Genomic DNA, 25,335 nt, shown 5'->3' with positions numbered 1-25,335 from the left:
TGTAAGAAAGAAGCAACGAATTTTTAAAACATGCACTTTGTTGATAAATATAATTTTGATTGCAGCATTTTTGCGTTATTCGTTTTGGGCAACATTATGTTGTTTGTAGCACTCATTGTGCAGAACAGCAGAAGTAGAGAGAAAGAGAGAAAAGGGGAGAAAGAGAGGGTGAGGAAAGAATGGAAGAGAGTGTAGGGAGAGAGAGAAGGAGGGAGGGAGATAGATTATTGATGTGAATACTTTCCGTCTTAGTAAGTAATTTTTCCACATGCACCTATTAACAATGTATATTTGCTTTGGCTAAATTTCATCACGAGATCAGCCGAAAACATTACGAAATCCGGTTATTTCTCAGTGTTATAGATATTTTGCTGTGTAAATACTTAGATCTCCAAGAACGAAATCATGGGTTACATTGGTGTAGGTCCTAGTACGCAACCACTGGCATTCGTAAGAGAAATTACATTAGGCTTAGTGCCAAATTAAACAGAAACACATGGAGATTCTTTCCTTGGAATATTCCGTTCAAAAGCTTTATATATAAAAAGAGGTAATCGGTGTGTTTCCAGTTGCAAGATGTAGATGGTTGACAACATCAGTGAGCTTTTCACTGGTTGCTCTTAGGGCAGGGGCTATGTTTGCTAAACGTTGCCAGAAGTGGGGAATAAAGTCAAACGCTTTTATGTAATCAAGCCACACTGCCATAAGGTTTCTCTGGTGTTTTCTCTTTCACTGTAACCAACACAATTTAAGTTATTCAGCATATCTCAATATTAATGTAATTCAAGCTTGCTGCCCAGCGAAGAGTTTGTGTTACACTAATATATAATGCGTAAAAACAAACAATAGACTTATAGTTTTCTGTTCAGACGTTTTTAAAAATATATATTCTTAGTTAGTGAAAAGGCGGTGAGCTGGCAGAAACGTTAGCACGCCAGGCGAAATGCGTAGCCGTATTTCGTCTGTCTGAACGTTCTGAGTTCAAATTCCGCAGGAAAAAAGTCAGCTCCATTAATATTAAATCTTCGCAAGATTCCAACACTAATTGGAAGTTTCCGCCGAGGTCGACTTTGCCTTTCATCCTTTCGGGGTCGATTAAATAAGTACCAGTTACGCACTGGGTCGATATAATCGACTTAATCCGTTTGTCTGTCCTTGTTTGTTCTCTCTGTGTTTAGCCCCTTGTGGGTAGTAAAGAAATATATATATTCTTAGTTAGTGAAGGCGCATGGCTTAGTGGTTAGAGCGTCGAGTTTACGATCGTGAGGTTATGAGTTCGATTTCCAGACCGGGCTGCGTGTTGTGTTCTTGAGCAAGACACCTTATTTCACATTGCTCCAGTTCACTCAGCTGTAGAAATGAGTTGCAACGTCACAAGTGCCAAGCTGTATCGGCCCCTTTGCCTTTCCCTTGGATAACATCAGTGGTGTGGAGAAGGGAGGCTGGTATGCATGGGCAACTGCTGGTCTTCTATAAACAAACTTACCCGGACTTGTACCTCGGAGGGTAACTTTCTTGGTGCAATCCCATGGTCATTCATGACCGAAGGGGGTCTCCACCCATTCTTAGTTAAATGATTTGTCTGTACAACATCAACATCTATTAAATCTTCACCTAGGACTATCCATTTTTGCAGCTTCCCTATACTCACAGAGTTTATGATGTATGTTTAACTGCCGCTCTTGGTGCAGTATTTCTACAGTGGAGACGCGTAGCTTAGTGTTTAAAGTGTTGGACTCATGATCGTAAGATTGTGGTTTCGATTTCTGGACCGGGCGACGCATTGTGTCCTTGAGCAAAACACTTCGTTTCACTTTGCCCCAGTTACTCAGCTGGCAAAAGTGAGCAATCCTACGACGGACCGGCGTCCCGTCCAGGTGGGTAATATACGTGCAATGACACCAGGCAACCGGTGCTTATGAACCGGTATGACTCGAGAAGGTAGCTTTACCATTACCTTTAGTATTTCTACATGGTTGTATTTAGTCACGATCAGGGCTGTCGTAGCAGCATTAGACCCCTCTTCCCCGGACAAATTATTACACTGAGTCCTATAGTATTTATGTATTGACAACAAACCGCATAGATCAGAGTTAGTCCTCTAGACCCGTGATGCTCCCGGGAAATCAATGCACTGGGCCAAAATAGTATTTATTGGGAGCAGCCACAGAGTACATATATCAGATCTAGGTGCTTAGACTCATGAGGACCCCAGGTAAATCACTGCACTAGACCCTATAGTATTATTTATTAACAGCAGCCAAAGGATATTGGAATTGAGCACATAGGTATGGGAGGCACCCAGACACTGGAACCTATAGCATTGACTTATTGACAGCAATCCAGAGCATACGTTGATCAAAATTGGGTTCCCAGATCCGAAGAGGCAAGGTCTCTAGGCAACTACCCATTGTGCTGATAACTTGAGGCGACACTGGTCATGATGGGAAATGGTATAAACCCGTCTTTTCATTCTAGATATTAATTTGGTTTCAAATTTTGGCACAAGGCCAGAAAGTTCTGGTGAGCGGGTGTAGTTAGTCGATTACATCAATCCCAGTAATTAACTGGTTTATCGACCTCGAAAGGATATAAAGCAAAGTCGACCTGGGCGGAATTTGAACTCAGTACGTAAAAACGGGTGGAGGCAGATGGTCTAGTGGTTAGAATATAGCGGACTCACGGTTGAGGGAGCGCGTGTTCGAATCTCAGACCTGGCGATGTGTGTGTTTATGAGCGAAACACCTAAGCTCCACGCGGCTCCGGCAGAAGGTAATGGCGAACTTCTGCTGACTCTTTCGCTACAACTTTCTCTCACTCTTTCCTCCTGCATCTTCGCAGCTCACCTGCGACGGACCGGCGTCCCGTCCAGGTGGGGAACCTATACGCCAATGAAATCGGGAAAACGGCCCTTATGAGCCAGGCATGGCTCGAGAAGGAACAAACAACAACAACAACGCGTAAAAACGGACGAAATGCCGCTAAACCTTTTTCCCTGTGCGGTGACAATTTTGCCAGCTCACTGCCTTCATTCCAGATACAAATTCCAAAAGACTTTTTAAGGCGGCGAGCTGGCAGAAACGTTGGAACGCCGGGCAGAATGCTTAGTAGCAGTTCATCCATCTTTACGTTCGGAGTTCAAATTCCGCCGCGATTGACTTTGCCTTTCATCCTTTCGCGGTTGATAAAATAAATGCCAGTTGAGTAATGGGCTCAATGTAATCAACTCGCTCCATCCGCCGAACTTGTTTGTATTGTGCCAAAATTTGAAATCAATTTTAAAAGACTTTTACGAGAAGTGGCTCCTTTTATTGAGATGCTATTTCATTTCATTGTTCGATATCACACTTGTAGATCTGAGACGAACTCATGTATGAGGACAATTTATAAGCATACTCCTTTTCAGTAATGCTGTTTCTTATTCAAGGCCTTAAGTTCTTGTTTCCAAGATGTTGATTTGCCTTCAAGAGTTAGGAGCGTAGGATATACTCTTTTACTCTTTTACTTGTTTCAGTCATTTGACTGCGGCCATGCTGGAGCACCGCCTTTAGTCGAGCAAATCGACCCCAGGACTTATTCTTTGTAAGCCCAGTACTTATTCTATCGGTCTCTTTTGCCGAACCGCTAAGTGACGGGGACGTAAACACACCAGCATCGGTTGTCAAGCAATGCTAGGGGGACAAACACAGACAAACATATACACACACACACATATATATATATATATATATATATATATATACATATATACGACAGGCTTCTTTCAGTTTCCGTCTACCAAATCCACTCACAAGGCTTTGATCGGCTCGAGGCTATAGCAGAAGACACTTGCCCAAGATGCCACGCAGTGGGACTGAACCCGGAACCATGTGGTTGGTTAGCAAGCTACTTACCACACAGCCACTCAAATATATTCGTATATTTTAACAAGTTTTCAATCCCACATGATAAGTTTGGTGAGTAACCCAGCCATGTTGGTTACATGGAATAATTTTATTATCATGCACATAGGAGTTACCCCGTATGCATTCTTTCAAAGTGGTAGGAAATGTATACTGAAAGAACCGACTGTCAAATATTTGTTATCATACGATATTATATAATTTCTCCAAATCTCCTCGGAAACGGTCTGCTGTCTGCAGATAATTTAGAAAATCTTGAAAAATTCTCCCCAAACTGTAATTTTAGATTGTTTTTAAATTGTGTAATTTTTTACTATATCGTTGCTTGTTATGTACATTATATAATTTTAATGATGGTGGTGATGAAGATGGCACCAATGAAGTTGGCGACGTATTTGCATATTTGTTTATATTTTGTGTCATTTTTTATCATCAAAGCGAATAAGCACACATTTTGCCTCTTCAATTATCTATCTATATATATATATATATATATATATATATATATATATATATCTTATTATAAAAGGCAGATTTTATCTGCCTCCCTTTGGGAGTTATACAAATCTACAATATAGGATTTCTTCAATTACAATTTACCTAGAATTTTTAAGAGTACAATGCATCACGTCATGCCAGGTCCAGTTTTTAAAATTTAACTCCAATTAAGCAAAATTTACAGAAAACTCACATTCTGGTGTGTGTGTCAAATGCTTTTATTAGTCTGGTTTACACCACACGCAAACGCACACACACAGTGGGCAACGAATAAAATGAAAGTAAGTAAATAGCGACAGTGATTTGAGGAAGACTAAAGTGAAAGTATTCTGTCTATGACGCTGATAGATACATGAGTAAAATGTATGGGAAGCTAAGAGCTAAGAGTGAGTGAAAATGTTCTTGGAAGAGAGTAATTAGTAATAAAGTAAACATACACTCATACATACATACATACATACACACACACCACACATACACACACACATACATACACACAACATACACACACACATATACATACACATACATCACATACATATACATACTACATACATATACATACATACATACACACCACACATACACACACACACAGTATTGAAGCTTGAGAACAATCAGATACATTTGCAACACATCTGTTGAAAATATTATTGTTCACACACATACATATACATATATACATACATACAGACAGACAGATAGACACACACACACCCACACACACACACACACACCACATGATCCAGCATGGCCACAACCTCAAGGCTGCATGAAACAATAAAAGAATAACAGAATATAAATGTGTGCAAAGTACAAGAAATATTAATGCAGTATATGGGGATTGGACAATAAGCGTAAGGCAGTGTCAATGGTGGTTCCAGAAATCCCGAGCCATAAACTACAGCCTAGAGACGAGCCTCATCCTGAAAGATCTGTAGAACTCGACAAGGACATCCTGAAAACCCTGGTGGAACAAAATATCATCGTAACTGTTGAGGAACTAGCAGAGAAGCTTGGATTTGGTCATTCAACCATTCATTGAGACCTGTGTGCTATCGGAAAAGTCAGCAAATTGGGTCAATGGGTTCCTCACGAACTTTCCGAGTCTAATTGCATGCAGAGAGTGAATGTATGCTTTTCTTTGCTGTCATATCTCACCACTACTGCGCTATGTATATCTATATATATAAAACTGTAGTTGTGTGAGTGTCTGTCCCCTTTGATGTAGATTCCTAACTACTCCCACATTTTTCGGTACAGTTTAACCAAATTCGGGTAGCTTATAGTCGTGATTCATATCGAGCCCGTCTGAATATTAGCGCGCGTCTACGATGAGTCTACGATTTTAAAAATAATTTTACATCATTTTTTATTCCATTTTAATGCATAATTTTTCGTGTGTCGATGGCGGCGGAGTTGGTGTCCACGCTCACACCTGCACCTGTGGGGAAGGGAGTGTAAGGAAATCAACGTCGTAATGCGTTGTCAAGGAGACCAGTGTTCTTTTAGAACAACGACTTCATGGCTTGAAGACACCAAAACAGAAATGGCTAAGAAAGCGTCTACATGAGTCTACGATTTAAAAAAAAATTTACCATCGTTTTTTTCCATTTTTAATGCATTTTTTCGCTATTATATAAGGGAAGTAACTCTCTAAAATGTCTACGATGAGTCAACGATTTAAAAAAAAATTTACCATCATATTTTTTCCATTTTTAATGCATTTTTTGCTATTTTTTGGCTATAACTCTCTAAAAATGCTTATATAGTTATTTCCCTTACAAACCCGAGCAACGCCGGGCGATACTGCTAGTCTTATTATAAAGGCAGATTTTATCTGCCTCCCTTTGGAGTTATACAAATCTACAATATAGGATTTCTTCATTACAATTTACCTCGCATTTTTAAGAGTACAATGCATCGCGTCATGCCAGGTCCAGTTTTAAAAATTTTTAAACTCCAATTAAGCAAAATTTACAGAAAACTCACATTCTGGTGTGTGTGTCAAATGCTTTTCTTAGTCTGGTTTACACCACACGCAACGCACACACACAGTGGGCAACGAATAAAATGAAAGTAAATAGCGACAGAGTGATTTGAGCAAGACTAAACTGAAAGTATTCTGTCTATGACGCTGATAGATACATGAGTAAAATGTAAGGGAAGCTAGAGCTAAGAGTGAGTGAAAATGTTCTTGGAGAGAGAGTAAATTGCGAGAGAGAGAGTGATTTGAGGAAGACTTTCATTAAATAACCGTAGTGGCTTGTGTTGTATAAAAGTAACATACACTCATACATACATACATACATACACTACATACATACATACATACATACATACACATACACACACATACATACACCACACATACATACACACACATATACATACACACATGCATACATACATACATACATATACATACATACATACATACATACATATACATACATACATACACAACACACATACACACACACACAGTATTGAAGCTTGAGAAACAACAGATACATTTGCAACACATCTGTTGAAAATATTATTGTTCACACACATATATATACATATAACATACAGACAGACAGACAGATAGACACACACACACACACATGATCCAGCATGGCCACAACCTCAAGGCTGAAACATATAAAAGAATAACAGAATATAAATGTATGCAAAGTACAAGAAATATTAATGCAGTATATGGGGATTGGACAATAAGCGTAAGGCAGTGTCAATGGTGGTTCCAGAAATCCCGAGCCATAAACTACAGCCTAGAAGACGAGCCTCATCCTGAAAGATCTGTAGTAGAACTCGACAAGGACATCCTGAAAACCCTGGTGGAACAAAATATCATCGTAACTGTTGAGGAACTAGCAGAGAAGCTTGGATTTGGTCATTCAACCATTCATTGAGACCTGTGTGCTATCGGAAAAGTCAGCAAATTGGGTCAATGGGTTCCTCACGAACTTTCCGAGTCTAATTGCATGCAGAGAGTGAATGTATGCTTTTCTTTGCTGTCACATCTCACCACTACTGCGCTATGTATATCTATATATATATATAAAACTGTAGTTGTGTGAGTGTCTGTCCCCTTCGATTTAGATTCCTAACTACTCCCACATTTTGCGGTGCAGTTTAACCAAATTCGGGTAGCTTATAGTCGTGATTCATATCGAGCCCGTCTGAATATTAGCGCGCGTCTACGATGAGTCTACGATTTTAAAAATAATTTAACATCATTTTTTATTCCATTTTAATGCATAATTTTTCGTGTGTCGATGGCGGCGGAGTTGGCGTCCACGCTCACACCTGCACCTGTGGGGAAGGAGGGAGTGTAAGGAAATCAACGTCGTAATGCGTTTCAAGGAGACCAGTGTTCTTTTAGAACAACGACTTCATGGCTTGAAGACACCAAAACAGAAATGGCTAAGAAAGCGTCTACATGAGTCTACGATTAAAAAAAAATTTACCATCGTTTTTTTTCCATTTTAATGCATTTTTTCGCTATTATATAAGGGAAGTAACTCTCTAAAAATGTCTACGAGATTGTCAACGATTTAAAAAAAAATTTACCATCATATTTTTTCCATTTTTAATGCATTTTTTGCTATTATTTTGCTATAACTCTCTAAAAATGCTTATATAGTTATTTCCCTTACAAACCCGAGCAACGCCGGGCGATACTGCTAGTATATATATAAAGCTGAAGTTGTCTGTGTATGGCAGGTTTGGTAAGACTTCAACTAACACTATCTCCTCCGAGACCCTGCGGCACAAGTTGACCAAAATCGAGAGTATGATAGAAGAAGGCTTGCTCTTCCTTCTGTAGAAGATAAAATTCAAATCGGACCATGTTAACACCAAATATTATTTACATCAAAAGGTGTTTTTTCTATGAAAATCCCTATTTTTTACGATTTTTTGACTGCTGTGTCGCCATTTTTCGGTGCATTTCAACCAGAAAAATGTTCACTTAAAGAGAATAACAAGCTACATAATGCAACATTTTTACTTTTCAAAAATTCCAATTGTAAAGGGTCGAAACAAACCTGATCAACGTCGGGCGATACTGCTAGTAATAGTATAAAGCTTAAAGAATATTTAAAGATGTCTTTTTTTCCATTCACCTTAATGTTAAGTGAGCGGCCGACTTTGATAGCAGAACAAGGGATCTTTTTAATTTTTATTTTGTGATCCAAACGCAACACTATCAAGTTGGCTGTTATTGCTGCTGTTGCTGTTGTGCGAATCGGTCTTCGTCCCAGAGCTCGCAGTGGGAGAAGTCCGAAACGTGGTCCTTTGCTATTCGTAAGACCCGCAGAAGAGAAAGCAGTCACCCCCCGACACCGAGAGCATCGACGGATGGATGAATGCGCATCCAGGCTCAGCTGTTGCGTAGGAATTCGGGGACAAGAAACAGGAAGAAAGAGTGAGAGAAAGTTGGGGCGAAAGAGTACAACAGGGGGTCGCCACCACCCCCTGCCATATCCTCGTGGAGCTTTAGGTGTTTTCGCTCAATAAACACATACAACGCCCGGTCTGGGAATCGAAACAGCGATCCTCCGACCGCGAGTCCGCTGCCCTAACCATTGGGCTATTGCGTCTCCACTGTTGTTGCTGCTGTTTAAGCCCAGGTCAATCCTGATTAAGCAGGCCTACTAGCGTTACGCCTAAGAAACTTTTTATGGTAATGTTGGTGTCTATAGTAACCTTAAGTCCTACGCATAACGCACATATTATCTCAGATAGATGAATCATGCACATATGCGGAAGCGTATGAAGTTACACGTAGATCCACGCCAGGCACAAAAACGATACACTTAAGCCAATACACCGCAAGCAAAGTGGAGGCGCAATGGCCCAGTGGTTAGGGCAGCGGACTCGCGGTCGGAGGATCACGGTTTCGATTCCCGGACCGGGCGTTATGTGTGTTTATTGAGCGAAGACACCTAAAGCTCCACGAGGCTCCGGCAGGGGGTGGTGGCGATCCATGTTGTACTCTTTCGCCCCAACTTTCTCTCACCCTTTCTTCCTGTTTCTTGTCCACGACTTCCTACGCAACCGCTGAGCCTGGATGAGCATTCATCCATCCGTCGATGCTCTCGGTGTCGGGGGTTGACCTGCTTTCTCTTCTGCGGGTCTTACGAATAGCAAAGGACCACGTTTCGGACTTCTCCTACTACAGACAATTCTGAGGCGTGATCTTGCGAGCCCTGGGACGAAGACCGCTTCGCTCCACAAACAAACAAACACCGCAAGCAAACATACACAACTCATCCTAGTTATCATAATTTTCTCGAATAGGGTAAAACCAAATCCATACATGAACTTACACGGTTCATGTAGAAGCTATAGCTTAATCCCATTAGGAAATTCAATGACATTACGCGAGCCAATACGGACCATTCTAGATGTTATAGATAACTTTTTCCTGGTAAACCGAAGTCCTTTTTCACCACGCACCGTGTAACATACTACACTTATGTTATTCTACAAGGTGTATTTTGTATTATTAGGGTGCTCTCAGTTGGCTAATCAATATATCGGTTGATCGATTGAAAGTGATCTATAGTTGGGTTAATAATTATCCTGATAGTCGATATAATTGTTGTTTTGTTTAGTGGAGTCGATGCATAATTAATTGGGCAATACTGCAGGATCGGAGGTTTTAAAAAGAAGTCTAAAGATTTATCTCTTCTTGTTATTTCAGTTGATCTAAGCTTCTCTCTCCACTTCTCACGCATATTTTATATTGTTCGGAGATATGAGGACCGTCATGTACACGTGTTTCTGTCTCAATAACCTTCATCAGCACAACAGTTGCCTGATCTTATCTCCGGCAGCCAAGGGACTTAGGCTGATACAAAAGAAAAAACAAAAGAAAAACAAAAAAATTGTAGAATTCCTGCTCCTTTTTTGTATATGGCCTAGGTAATTTGTAGTATTTCAGTTTAAGTTTATCTTGACTACTTAAGATAAGATCGGGCAGTTGTCGTGCTGATGACGGCTATTGAGGCAGAAACATGTGCACACGACTGTCCTCATACATCCATAAACCTGTTCTGTTCCATAACACACACGCACCCGTGCGCCCGCGCGTATGTGTGTGAGAATGTGTGTGTGTGTTTACGAAAAACATACAAGCCGTGACCACACCTCTTTTTTTTAAAAAGATAGTAGGGTTGTATAGTGTGTAGGTCATGTGTTGGTGCAATTCTATCTCCTAACAACAACTACCAGTCCACCACTACCATCACCACAGCTACAACTACCCCTTCATCACGACAACGACGACGACGACAACCACCACCACCACCACTACCACCATCACCATCACCATCACCACCACTACCTATTTCTTTATTACCCACAAGGGGGTAAACACAGAGGGGACAAACAAGGACAGACATAGGTATTAAGTCGATTACATCGACCCCAGTGCGTAACTGGTACTTAATTTATCGACCCCGAAAGTATGAAAGGCAAAGTCGACCTCAGCGGAATTTGAACTCAGAACGTAACAGCAGACGAAATACCGCTAAGCATTTCACCCGGCGTGCTAACGTTTCTGCTAGCATCACCACCACTACCACCACCACAATGACCACAACGACGACGATGACCACCACCACCACCACCACCACCACCACCACCACCAATTGCTAATCTATGGTGTGTTCACAACGTTACCCGCTATCCTTTCTAGCCGAAGGTTTTACTCTCAAAAAATGTTTTAAAAATTCATTATTCATCATTCATAGATGGCGAACAATTTCACTCCATTTACATTTATGTGTATTTCACATTCTCCTCATCCCTCCTAAAACATGGGCCCTTTATGCCGATTCAATAACAATTGTCCATTACCATTGTAATATACATACATACATACATACATACAAAATATGACGACCAGCACTTTATGCTGTATACCGCAATATTGAAATCAATAACTCTAGATACGTTATTTAAATGTGCAACGCTAAACGAAACTGCGTTGTAAGGAGTTTTACAAAACATCGTCTAGATATAAAGGCAATCTCGATCAATAAAACTGACACAGTGTTATTTGAGACCAATATTTCAGATATTAGAAGGCATCGAGCAGGCAAAATCGATACCGCGTCCGGCAAAGTGCTTAGCGGCATTTCGTTCGTCTTTACTTTCTGTGTTCAAATTCCGCCGAGGTCGACTTTGTTTTTCACCCTTTTAGGGTCGATAAAATAAGTACTAGTTGAGCACTGGGGGGTCGAGGTAATCGACTTACTTCCCCCATTCGTAACTGATGGCCTTGTACCAAAATATGAAACCAACCAAAATATGAAACCACTATTTATCTCAGATAATTGAAATCGGTAAGTGGCAGAATAGTTAGAACGCCGGACAAAAAGCTTAGCGGTATTTCGTCTGCCGCTACGTTCTGAGTTCAAATTCCGCCGAGGTCGACTTTGCCTTTCATCCTTTCGGGCTCGATAAATTAAGTACCAGTTACGCACTGGAGTCGATGTAATCGATTTAATACCTATATCTGTCCTTGTTTGTCCCCTCTATGTTTAGCCCCTTGTGGGTAATAAAGAAACAGGTATTTCGTCTGCCGCTACGTTCTGAGTTCAAATTCCGCCGAGGTCGACTTTGCCTTTCATCCTTTCGGGCTCGATAAATTAAGTACCAGTTACGCACTGGAGTCGATGTAATCGATTTAATACCTATGTCTGTCCTTGTTTGTCCCCTCTATGTTTAGCCCCTTGTGGGTAATAAAGAAACAGGTATTTCGTCTGCCGCTACGTTCTGAGTTCAAATTCCGCCGAGGTCGACTTTGCCTTTCATCCTTTCGGGGTCGATATATTAAGTACCAGTTACGCACTGGGGTCGATGTAATCGACTTAATCTGTTTGTCTGTCCTTGTTTGTCTTTTCTATGTTTAGCCCCTTGTGGGCAATAACGAAATAAGATACTTAATGAGGGGATCTCTTGTTTTGAATTGTATGACTGAAGCCTTCAAAATCATAAACGTGCCGAATTCTTCATGTTTATGGTTTGGACCTTTCGTTCTATGTACACATGCACTAACTTCTCAGCGAGTTAAAATTCCGCCAAGGTCGACTTTGCTTTTCATCCTTTCGGGGTCAATAAATTAAGTACCAGTTACGCACTGGGGTCGATATAATCGACTTAATCCGTCTGTCTGTCCTTGTTTGTTCTCTCTGTGTTTAGCCCCTTAAAATTTTCTTTCTGTGTTACATTTTTTCCAATTTGTGTGTGTGTGTGTGTGGTGTGTGTGTATGTATGTTTGTGTTTGTGTGTGTGGAGAGATCTGTATCGGTTCTTATTTCACGCTCCTCCTCAAATTCATTAACTGCTCTAATGATGTTGTTTTCGGGGGCTCGTAAACTTGGGCATGATAAGTTACAGGTTTCTTTTCTCTGCTATTGATGTGCTTCGCTGTTACAGTACTTTCACAATAGATACTTTTACTTTTCGAGCCCTCAAACCACTTTTCCTGCTTACCTATTAACTGTTTCTGGTGTTACGTGAATTTATTGACAATATTGCACATTATACCAATAATAATCCTTGAGATAGTTTTCCGAAGAAACAGTTTCATTTTTCCCGTTGTGAGCCCAGTCCGGCTTCAGTTGTTTATCCCTGTCTTTATTATGTAACTCCAACTCCTTGTGGTAGGCCAGTAATATTATTGCTAACACATATTGAAAGAGATTTATAATCTCATATGTGGTTTCTGATACAATAGCCATTAGATAAGCAATGGTTGTTAGCACCACAACATTAGATAATTTCCCGCAATTTCATTTACTACTTCCAGTTCCAATTTAGAAGGCTCTTTTTTGTGTATATGTTTTAAATTGTCTGTCTTTTAGATTAATGCATTAAACCTGCTACAGTACATCTTCCCACACCACTTTTAGAGAATTAAAACAATTTCTATATTCCTCTGTTTATTCGAGGAAGCTATCAATTGACCGCTTTTGTTGTCTAGCAGGTTAACTATTTATTTCTTTGTATCCATACTTTGCAGTTTCCACTGATGGTATTATTGTTAAGGCGGCGAGCTGGCAGAGACGTTAGCACGCCGGGCGAAATGCTTAGCAGTTTTTCGTCTGCCGCTACGTTCTGAGTTCAAATTCCGCCGAGGTCGACTTTACCTTTCATCCTTTCGGGGTCGATTAAATAAGTACCAGTTACGCACTGGAGTCGATATAATCGACTTAATCCGTTTGTCTGTCCTTGTTTGTCCCCTTTATGTTTAGCCCCTTGTGGGTAATAAAAAAGTTTTTAAGGCGGCGAGCTGGCAGAAACGTTAGCACGCCGGGCGAAATGCTTAGCAGTTTTTCGTCTGCCGTTACGTTCTGAGTTCAAATTCCGCCGAGGTCGACTTTGCCTTTCATCCTTTCGAGGTCAATAAATTAAGTACCAGTTACGCACTGGGGGATCGAAATAATCGACTTAATCCGTCTGTCTGTCCTTGTTTGTTCTCTCTGTGTTTAGCCTCTTGTGGGTAGTTAAGAAATAGGTATTTCGCCCGTCGCTACGTTCTGAGTTCAAATTCCGCCCAGGTCGACTTTGCCTTTCATCCTTTCGGGGTCGATAAATTAAGTACTGGGGTCGATATAATCGACTTAATCCGTTTGCCTATCCTTGTTTGTCCCCTCTATGTTTATCCCCCTGTGGGCAATAAAGAAATAAGTATTATTGTTACTGTTGTTGGATGTTCTACTATGATGGGAGAAGAAGGCTATTACTACTGCTCAGCTGTACATTGTTCTCAACTTTGATGTTGTTATTGGATGTTGTGTTTTTTTTTTTTTACGCTGTTGTCGTATGATGACGATTCAGCAATGTGGATCGGTTTGCATTTAATGATACGTTTTGCTTATTTATTGAGATGATTGTTAGGTCTAAAATCTGGCCATTTGATTTCCCTCAAGTTTTTTAGTGTTTGCATAAATCCAAAACGTTTACGCTCGGATTGTAAGTCTCGTTCTATTCACTTTGAGTATATATTTAATATTAGATAGTCAATAAGGCGGTGAGCTGGCAGAAACGTTACCACGCCGGGCGAAATGCGTAGCCGTATTACGTCTGCCGTTACGTTCTGAGTTCAAATTCCGCCGAGGTCGACTTTGCCTTTCATCCTTTCGGGGTCGATTACATAAGTACCAGTTACGCACTGGAGTCGATATAATCGACTTAATCCGTTTGTCTGTCCTTGTTTGTCCCCACTGTGCTTAGCCCCTTGTGGGTAATAAAAAAGTTTTTGAGGCGGCGAGCTGGCAGAAACGTTAGCACGCCGGGCGAAATGCTTAGCAGTTTTTCGTTTGCCGCTACGTTCTGAGTTCAAATTCCGCCGAGGTCGACTTTACCTTTCATCCTTTCGGGATCGATTAAATAAGTACCAATTACGCACTGGAGTCGATGTAATCGACTTAATCCGTTTGTCTATCCTTGTTTGTCCACTCTATGTTTAGCCCCTTGTGGGCTAAAGAAATAGGTATTTTCGTCTATCTTTACGTTCTGAATTCAAATTCCGCCGAGGTCGACTTTGCCTTTCATCTTTTCAGGGTCGATAAATTAAGTACCGGTTGCGTACTGGGGTTGATCTGATCGACTGGCCCCTCCCCCATTGTGCCTAGAGTAGAAAAGAATATTAAATAGGCAAAGTTCTTTAAATTTTCCGATAAATTTTTGCTTCCCATAGAAACTGGGAAACCGGGCCCATGAGCCTGGCTAGGCTTTAAAAAGGGCGCATTTATTTTATTTATTTTATGTATGTATGTATGTATGCATGTCGACTTCGGAAGGGCTGTCATTAGAACCTTGATAAAGATATAAAACACTGGATGTGTGAAGCGTGTTGTTGTGTAGTCATTTCTAAAACCGGGTGTATCAACTATTTGAAACTATGAAAGACCAAGCCAAGGTGACTCAATATGTGTAATATGCGAAAAAGTTTGGGAGTCAATTTCAGGTTGGAAAAGATATATGGCGATACACAGAGATCACCCAACAAAGTGACCAGACCAGTCTTGTGAAAGTTACAACATTCGTCTGTCACCTACGCTTGAAACCTTGCACATCAATGGCGGGATTAAATTGTCATCTGGGATGTCATGGACGGAAAGTCAGAAATATCACTGATAACGAGAGAGTACGGAGAGACGGCAATCATGCGTGAAAACGGAGCAATCACCTTTAGGGATACACAAACATTCAAGGCGGTCAGTAAAAAGTGGCAAGACTTTTTTGATGAAGTCAGGGCAACTTTTGGGGTTTGTGGCTATCTGAATTGGTCGGTTTGTGTGCGTGTGTGTGTGTGTGTATACACACATACATACACATATATACACACATATATACATATATATACATATATATGCATATAATATAAACAATATATATATATATATAGGCTTATATACATTCATATATGTACATACTGACATATACCTGTATTTGTGTGTACATATATATATATATTTATAAAAAAGAAGTTTGAAAACGGCACTATATAAGATAAATTTTAATTTTCTTCGAAATTTTACATGTTTCGGTTCTTCTTGAAAAAACGAACCTTATCAAAAATATTATAAAAAGTTAATAATTGTTTCTAACTGGTCTCTCTCTCTATACACGCACACACACACACACACACACACACACACACACCACACACACACGCACACACACATACACACACACACACACACACACATACGCATATATGGGTACAGGACGTCGCAAAACGTAAACAGCATGAAGTACGAAAACATGAAATCCGAAATACGAGAAACAACATGAAATACTAAGACAAACGTTGCTTTGCGAACAACAAGAGAAACAAATGGGAAGCAAGACAAGTAACATAACGAAGGACCCTATTTTTGAAGTTGAATGTATATCTAGTGAGTTCCGGGTTTACTTTGTATATACTTTTTGAAGATATGACATGAAGATAATCCATATGCGTATGTATACATACGTATGGGTGTGGAGGCGCAATGGCCCAGTGGTTAGGGCAGCGGACTCGCGGTCGTAGGATCGCGGTTTCGATTCCCAGACCGGGCGTTGTGAGTGTTTATTGAGCGAAAACACCTAAAAGCTCCATGAGGCTCCGGCAGGGGATGGTGGTGATCCCTGCTGTACTCTTTCACCACAACTTTCTCTCACTCTTACATCCTGTTTCTGTTGTACCTGTATTTCAAGGGGCCGGCCTTGTCACTCTCTGTGTCACACTGAATATCCCCGAGAACTACGTTAAGGGTACACGTGTCTGTGGAGTGCTCAGCCACTTACACGTTAATTTCACGAGCAGGCTGTTCCGTTGATTCGGATCAACCGGAACCCTCATCGTCGTAACCGACGGAGTGCTTCCACGTATGGGTATGGATCATAAGAGGTAGATTCAGTCGGTACATCGGTCCATGGAGCTTTGAATTTATATGGATGAGGCTTTCCTTAAAAAGCAAAAAAACAAAACAAACATATATGTGCGCGCGCATGCTTATACACGTTTCTTGTGTTTGTGATATTATGAAGCTCCGTAAATTGTATAATTGTAAAGGTATAAAATGTTTTACTAAGTCGTTACCGTGGTAATTATTACCAGGGTAACACTTAATAGCAACACATAAAATGAAATTTTTTTTTCATTGGCGACCCATGTTTTGACACATGCTAGAGAGCCGCCATTACCTTATATCTGACATTGTATATGCATAGATAGACACACGCATTCATATATGTATGACCACACACACACACACACACACATATACACACACACATACACAATACATACACACACACACACACCACAAACACACACACACACACACACACACACAGACACACACAACAAAAATGTGTATAGAGAAGTTTATACAGATCTCACTTTATAAAGCCGAAAATTATTTCTATTGGTCACACACACAAACACACACACACACACACACACAAACACACACACACAATACATACACATACACACACACACACACAGACACACACAACAAAAATGTGTATAGAGAAGTTTATACAGATCTCACTTTATAAAGCCGAAAATTATTTCTATTGGTCACACACCAAACACACACACACACACACACACACACACACACACACACACACACACACACACACACACACACACACACAAAATATCATGAAAATTATATTAATATTTCCCAGAGTATATGTTAATACAACGTTCTCAAGGCGATCCAAAATTAATGAAATTTGAATTGAATTTCACCAAATTTGGATCGCCCTGACAACGTTGTATTTAGATAAACTTTCAGAAAATTTATACATATAGAGGGAAGGCGCGTAGCTTAGTGGTTAAGGTGTTGCACTCACGATTGCGAGATCGTGGGTTCGATTTCCAGACCGGGCGTTCCGCTGTGTTCTTGAGCAAAACACTTCATTTCCCGTTCTCTGCGCGATCATTTCGACATCTGACATGTGGCACCCGTTGCACCTGTACAAATAATGTCGTTCTGATGGGTGGGGTGGGGTGGGAGTGGGAGTGGGGGTGGGGTGGGGTGGGGTGGGGTGGGGTGGGGGTGGGGGAGAATGTGGAGGCGCAATGGCCCAGTGGTTAGGGCAGCGGACACGCGGTCAGAGGATCGCTGTTTCGATTCCCAGACCGGGCGTTGTGTGTATTGAGCGAAAACATTTAAAAGCTCCACGAGGCTCCGGCAGTGGGTGGTGGTGACCCCTGTTGTACTCTTTCGCCACAACTTTCTCTCACTCTTTCTTCCTGTTTCTTGAGTAACGCTGCCATGGACTGGTGTCCCGTCCAGCTGGGGGGTGGGGAGCACATACGCCACATAAACCTTCTTCCACGGAAAGATAGCTTAAACTGTGCTCTAAATGGAGATGTAGTCAAATCCTATTTTATGGACTCAACCATGTTCTAAAATAAGTCGGATGGTAAGCTACTATAATTCGGCACGAACTTTCCGGACAACCCAATATATATGTATATAATAATAATAATAATAATAATAATATTAATAATAATAATAATAATAATAATAATAATAATAATAATAATAATAATAATAAAAGCGATTAAATTAGAACATAGTCATGTTCTATAATGAAACGTGTAAAGGAAAGCTGTTACCTATATACATACACCCCTAGATGTATGATGTTTGTATGTATATGTATGTATATATATATATATATATATATATATATATATATATATATATATATATATATACATACACATTACAGACACTCACACACTCAACACACACACCCACACATAAAATCAATAATGTTTCTCAAAAGTGATTGATCATGAGTGTTTTAGAGAATCGATGTTGATCATTTGTAAAATCCAGGTATTTAGGATATAAAAAAAACGTTTTCGTGCCAAATGTCAACGTCTTATCTCGTTTGTGTCTCTATTTGTCTTTCCGCAGTTTTCTGTGTGTTCATGTGTGTACATACACAAACAAACACACACACTCGCGCACACATGCACACATACGTAGACAGACAGACACACACACAGACACACAAACACATACACGCACAAGTACACACATATCCTTAGAAGGTTGTTATGACTATTCAGAGAGTGGCTATTGGTTTCGCACATATAAGACTGTTAGCTGTATAAGCAATTCGCCGGACCCGTTGGCCGGGGATACATCACCTCTCTACAACTGGAGGAAGGAAAACGTCTTGGTCAGTTAATTTGTAAAGCATTCCTGAAACGAAAACCTGCTGTCTGACAATAGCTTGTTTTTTGGTGGGGGCTTGGAGCTATTCCCCCTTAGATTAGTTCCAGTTGCATCTAAAATGAGTCAGCGTACTAGTCGGCGAGCGGGGAATTCCATGCTTGCAACATAAATTTCCTCTGATGAGAGCATCGACTAAACAACTCTTTAGATCTTTATTATCGTATAAGAGCAACATCACTTTACGATTGACCAATGATGGGCGCATTTTCTGCAAATTTTTGAGCAATACTTCCAACTAACAACAATACGTTTCTGCATTAACTATTTCGTTTTGGTTTAAAACTTCACGATAGACAATATCCTTCATACCCCACAAAACACAGAGCATATCTGTTTTTCGAGTGTTGTCATGGTTTGGGGATGGACTCCACTTTTTCATTGGGAGCTGACCATTGTCGTTTCCGCTGGATATGATTATAGAGAGCTCACTTTTCATTACTTGTGATAACTCTACCCAGGAGAGGTTCGGTTGCAAGTCTACTCTTCTGTGACGAGTAGAGAGTAACATTTGTTATTGGGAAGCAGTGAAATGACACCGGGCCCACCGACCTAGTGTAGACTCTTTTCTGATTTCACGAACGCGTTTTATGATCGAAGTGTATCTAGAATCGAACTGCTTTGCTAATTCTTGTGCAGTTTGTTTTGGATTTTCGTCGACCACGGTTTTCAGAAGCTCAGTATGTAGAGAACTTGGTCGTCCCAATCGAGAGGAATGTGTGAAAGAAAAATTTTCTGAATAAAACTGGCCGAACCGTCGTTAGTATATATAGACAATTACAGTTTCATTTGCATAGACAGAACGAATACTTCTTGTCGTTTACACTTCTGAAGAGGTTCCTTTGAATTCACGCAGGATTCAATATCTGATAGACGTCTGGTCTAAAATCATTTTAAAAGAGTAAAATCAATACGGATTTAATCACTGCGGTATAAAGTAAATTGTAAAGAAAGGAAAAAAAATATTATAACGTAAAAACGAATGCTTATTTTACTGTAACTGATCATGCTAAAAATGCGACAGGAGTTCCTTTCCGACCTAATATGTATACATACACACACACACACACACACACACACGAGTCTTCGTATATCTCATGCAGCATGCTTGTACTGTGTGGGGTGAATGACGATGTAGTTATGGGGGATGTACTCAAGTACACACTAATAGCAAAAGACAAGTGGTCGGATGGATGTATAGGCAATCATGGATGCGTACACGATAAAATAAAATAAATGTTAGCTGGAAGTGTTGTTCCCTGTATAATCTTTATTGTTTATCCTGTGAAGTCGTACGAGCTACAATGCGTCGTCAGACAGACTGAATTCCGTATTCGTCGATAAGTTGGGATTTGAGAACGTGAGCCTACATTATTTTATTGTTAGAAGAGATTACTAAATGGTAGTTTATAAAGCAAATTTCTCTAATATCCCTAAATGCCGGTTAATCCACCCCACCAAAACCGAATTTGGTTTAGATAACCAGTATATTATGGATTATTCTATGCTTGGAATAAGAGACGTGATTTTTCTCCTATTTGGGAACACTAGTAGGACTGTAAAACAATAGTTTAGCGGTATTAACGACAAACAGCATTGCAAATTTACGCATTTTGATATTAAAGACTTCTCTTCGTCAATAACCCAATAACTAAACCTCGTCTCAAAGCTTTCGCTCTCGTCAACAGCATCGTACAAATCAATGAATCTAATATTAATATATTTATTCGCAAATGGCGACTCCTTTTGGTTTTCGATAACTTATCCTGGCTAAAGAGTAAATAGACGAATTGTTCTGATGTTTTAACAGGATCATACGATGGAGTGGAATTATGCGAAATCATTAGAATCTATATCTATTGCGTAAAATATATTTTTTCGTCGTTGGAGGTCTGTAGAATAACGATGGTCTTTTAAATTCACTCAGTTTGAACGATGACGAATTAGACTTAAAAAGTCATCATAAAATTATTTAAGTGAGAGAGGTTTACGAACTACAGTCGAAGTTTGTCTTAGTATAGCCACAAGACTAAATTTTGCAGACATGGTAGTGTGGTTAAGAAGACCACTCTGCAACCATGTGGTTTCAGGTTCAGTTCCATCGCATAGCATTATTGGCAACTGTCCAGTATCTTGTGAGTAAGTATGGTAGACGTAAATTGTGTTGAAGCCTGTCGTATATGTATATATATATATATATATATATATATATATAATATATATATATATAGAGAGAGAGAGAGAGAGAGAGAGAGAGAGAGAGAGAAAGAGAGAGAGAGGGATATAGATATAGATATATATAAATATATAGACGTATGTATGTATGTATGTATGTATGTATGTATGTATGTATATATATATATATATATATATATATCGACGTATGTATGTATGTATGTATGTATGTATGTATGTATGTATGTATGTATATCCTTCTTATGCTAGGGCGAAGCTACCGTCATTAACAAGTCTCATTATTATAATCTACGCTTTCGTAATAGGTGTCTACAGATATAATACAATATATAACCCACTTGAATGTTCTCCGAGAAATTAATAAAAGTAACAAGTAAAATATTAACGAGCAACAGTCGTCCGTCCAAATGAAGTGGTGGCGGCGAGCTGGCAGAAACGTTAAGCACGCCGGGCGAAATGCTTTCTGGTATTTCGTCCGCCGCTGCGTTCTGAGTTCAAATTCCGCCGAGGTCGACTTTGCCTTTCATCCTTTCGGGGTCGATAAATAAAGTACCAGTTACGCACTGGAGTCGATATAATCGACTTAATCCGTGTGTCTGTCCTTGTTAGTCTCCTCAGTGTTTAGCCCCTTGCGGGTAGTAAAGAAAGAGGTGGTGTTGTTTTGTGCGCGTTGTCTCCTTTTTCCCTTTCTTCTTTTGTTCGTCTTCTTTGCCTGGTTCTTTTTATTGCCCTCTTCTTTACCCCGCTTTCCAAAATCCCCCGAATTTTTACACCCACAATTAAAGATAACCGCCTCTATCCCCTGCAGCAACACGAAAAGCCACCGTTATTCAAACAGCGCAACCTGTCTATCCCATAAAACTCAATTTTCCCCCATATTCCTCACCATGGCAACCAAACGGTAGCCCCGAGCGACTTGCAACCCTCCTCACACCATTGCCCACCCCATTTAACCCACACCCCATCCAGTGTAAATTTTGGCGCCAATCCGACCCCATCTACCTCCCCTTAAACTGTTCCCATCCCCAAATGAGACAAATAGGTATAGGAGCACTCCGTCGGTTGCGACGATGAGGGTCCCAGCTGATACGATCAACGGAACAGCTTGCTCGTGATATTAACGTGCAAGTGGCTGAGCACTCCACAGACACGTGTACCCTTAACGTAGTTCTCGAGGAGATTCAGCGTGATACAGAGTGTGACAAGGCTGGCCCTTTGAAATACAGGTACAAGAGAAACAGGAAGAAAGAGCGAGAGAAAGTTGTGATGAAAGGGTACAGCAGGGTTCACCACCATCCCCTGCCGGAGCCTCGTGGAGCTTTAGGTGTTTTCGCTCAATAAACACTCACAACGCCCGGTCTGGGAATCGAAACCGCGATCCCGCTGCCCTAACCACTGGGCCATTGCGCCTCCACGAGACAAATAACCAAGAAATCAAACAACCTTTTCGCATTTCAGCTTTATCGATATTGATAATTTTTAAGAAAAAATTCAGGAGTGTTCTATTACACTAAATATTTATATATTAAGAATAATTCTGAACCATTCAAAACTATTTTTTAACCTGGGCAACACCGAGTATTCTTTAATGAGTGTGTGTATGTGCATGTACGTGTGCATGTGTGTGTGCGTGCGTGCGTTAGTGCGTACGTGTATGCGTGTGTACGTGTGTGTGTGTGCACAACCTTAATGGTTTATGTTAAAGCGAACATACATACATACATACAAATATACATACGTACATACATATATATATATATATATATATATATATATATATATATATATACACACACACACACACACACACATATATATATGTATGTATATACGTATGCGTGAAAAACTCATATATACGCGATCTCACTAATACACGCACACACACATGTTTTACCAGACTTAATTATAAGTCAAAGAGTTTGAACATTTGCATGTTTACTCTGTCTCTAAAAGACAGTTACACGACACACGCTGACAGGTGTCAGTCGATGAGCATAAAACACGAGCTTCAGCAGATGCTAAGATCAACCAGGTTGTCATCAGTGACCGAAACATTTATTTCATTATATATATATACTTGTGGTCTGGACTTCTCAACATATAAATTGGTGTAAGTAAGTCTTCTTTTTATGATATCTAGTTTATAAGCCATTTTCAGTACTGATAAAAATCTTCTCATAAACTTTTAACAGATAGGCGTAGGAGTGGCTGTGTGGTAAGTAACTTGCTTATAAACCACATGGTTCCGAGTTCAGTCCCACTGCGTGGCACCTTGGGCAAGTGTCTTCTACTATAGCCTCAGCCCACCAAAGCCTAGTGAGTGGATTTGGTAGACAGAAACTGAAAGAAAGCCGTCGTATATATATATATGTATATATATATATATATATATATTATATATATATATATATATATAATATATATATATGCGTGTGTGTGTGTGTGTGTCTGTGTATACGTTTGTGTGTCTGAGATTGTCCCCCCCCCAACATCACTTGACAACCAATGCTGGTGTGTTTACGTACCCGTAACTTAGCGGTTCGGCAAAAGAGACGGATAGAATAATTACTAGGCTTCCAAAGAATAAGTCCTGGGGGTCGATTTGCTCGACTAAAGGCAGTGCTCCAGCATGGCCACAGTCAAATGACTGAAACAAGTAAAAGAGTAAAGAGTAGTTATTAATTCAGCAGATGGTGTCCCTAAACCGTCGACGACATTTTCACGCAAGATATTTCAGTGATGATTGCCGATAGCACAACGCGCGGTAGCTCAGCGCACCAAAGGCAGTTCAACCCGCATATATCAGATGTTGTTACACATCGCTGGTCACAATGCGCTTTTGCACTGATTTAGCCTTCAAATGACGCTAGGCCAACATCCTCCATCTCCACATACGATCGAAGGGGGCTAGAGCGATGACGTGTTTTGCTCAAGAACACCACTCGCCGCCCAGTCAAAGAATCGAACCTACGATCTAGCGATTGTGAGTGCAACAGCCTAACCACTAGACCACATGCCTTCACATACGCGCGTCTTTCTATATATGCATATATATGCATGTATGTGTGCCTGTATATGTGTATATAATCATGTGTATATATGTATGTGCGTGTGTGTATATCTATATACATATATATCTCTTTTACTCTTTTACTTGTTTCAATCATTTGACTGTGACCATGCTGGAGCACCGCCTTTATATATATATATATATATGTACGTACATACATATAAAACACACTTGACAATTGTGAAAAATGACTGTCACTACATAAACCTGATGATTGCGTAGCTCATGAAAGTACTAGTTTATTTCAATATTGTAAAATTGTAAAAAATGTAAATGATAAAACGTGAAAATCAGACTAGGTTGGAATTTCATTGATTAATATAATTTTTATACACAACCATAAAACTCAGATATCTATCTATCTATCTATCTATCTATCTATCTATCTATCTATCTATCTATCTATCTATCTATCTATCTATCTATCTATCTACCTACCTACCTACCTACCTACCTACCTATCTATCTATCTACCTATCTACCTACCTATCTATCTATCTATCTATCTATATCTATCTATCTATCTATCGATCTATCTGTGTATCTGTGAGTATGTATATATTTGTATATACTTACACGTATATGTGTATGTGCGCGTGCGTGTGTGTTTGCACATGATGGACATACATACATACATATATATATATATATTTATACACACACACACACACACACACACACACACACACACACACACACAACATTGTTCATGAACAAAATCTGGTTAAATGCAAATGTACTGGCTGTATGCCAGAAAGGAGTTCCACATTTTTCAAAGTGCAAAATACGAACACTCTATTATTATCATTGCTATCGTAAGCTAAAAGTGTTTCACCACCGAATGTCACATGTAACGCTTAGAGAAAAATATTTTAGATTCCCATTATTTCGC

Source organism: Octopus sinensis, linkage group LG11, assembly GCF_006345805.1.
Source record: "Octopus sinensis linkage group LG11, ASM634580v1, whole genome shotgun sequence".
Classification (NCBI taxonomy): domain Eukaryota; kingdom Metazoa; phylum Mollusca; class Cephalopoda; order Octopoda; family Octopodidae; genus Octopus; species Octopus sinensis.
Note: the sequence above shows the minus strand (reverse complement) of the source record.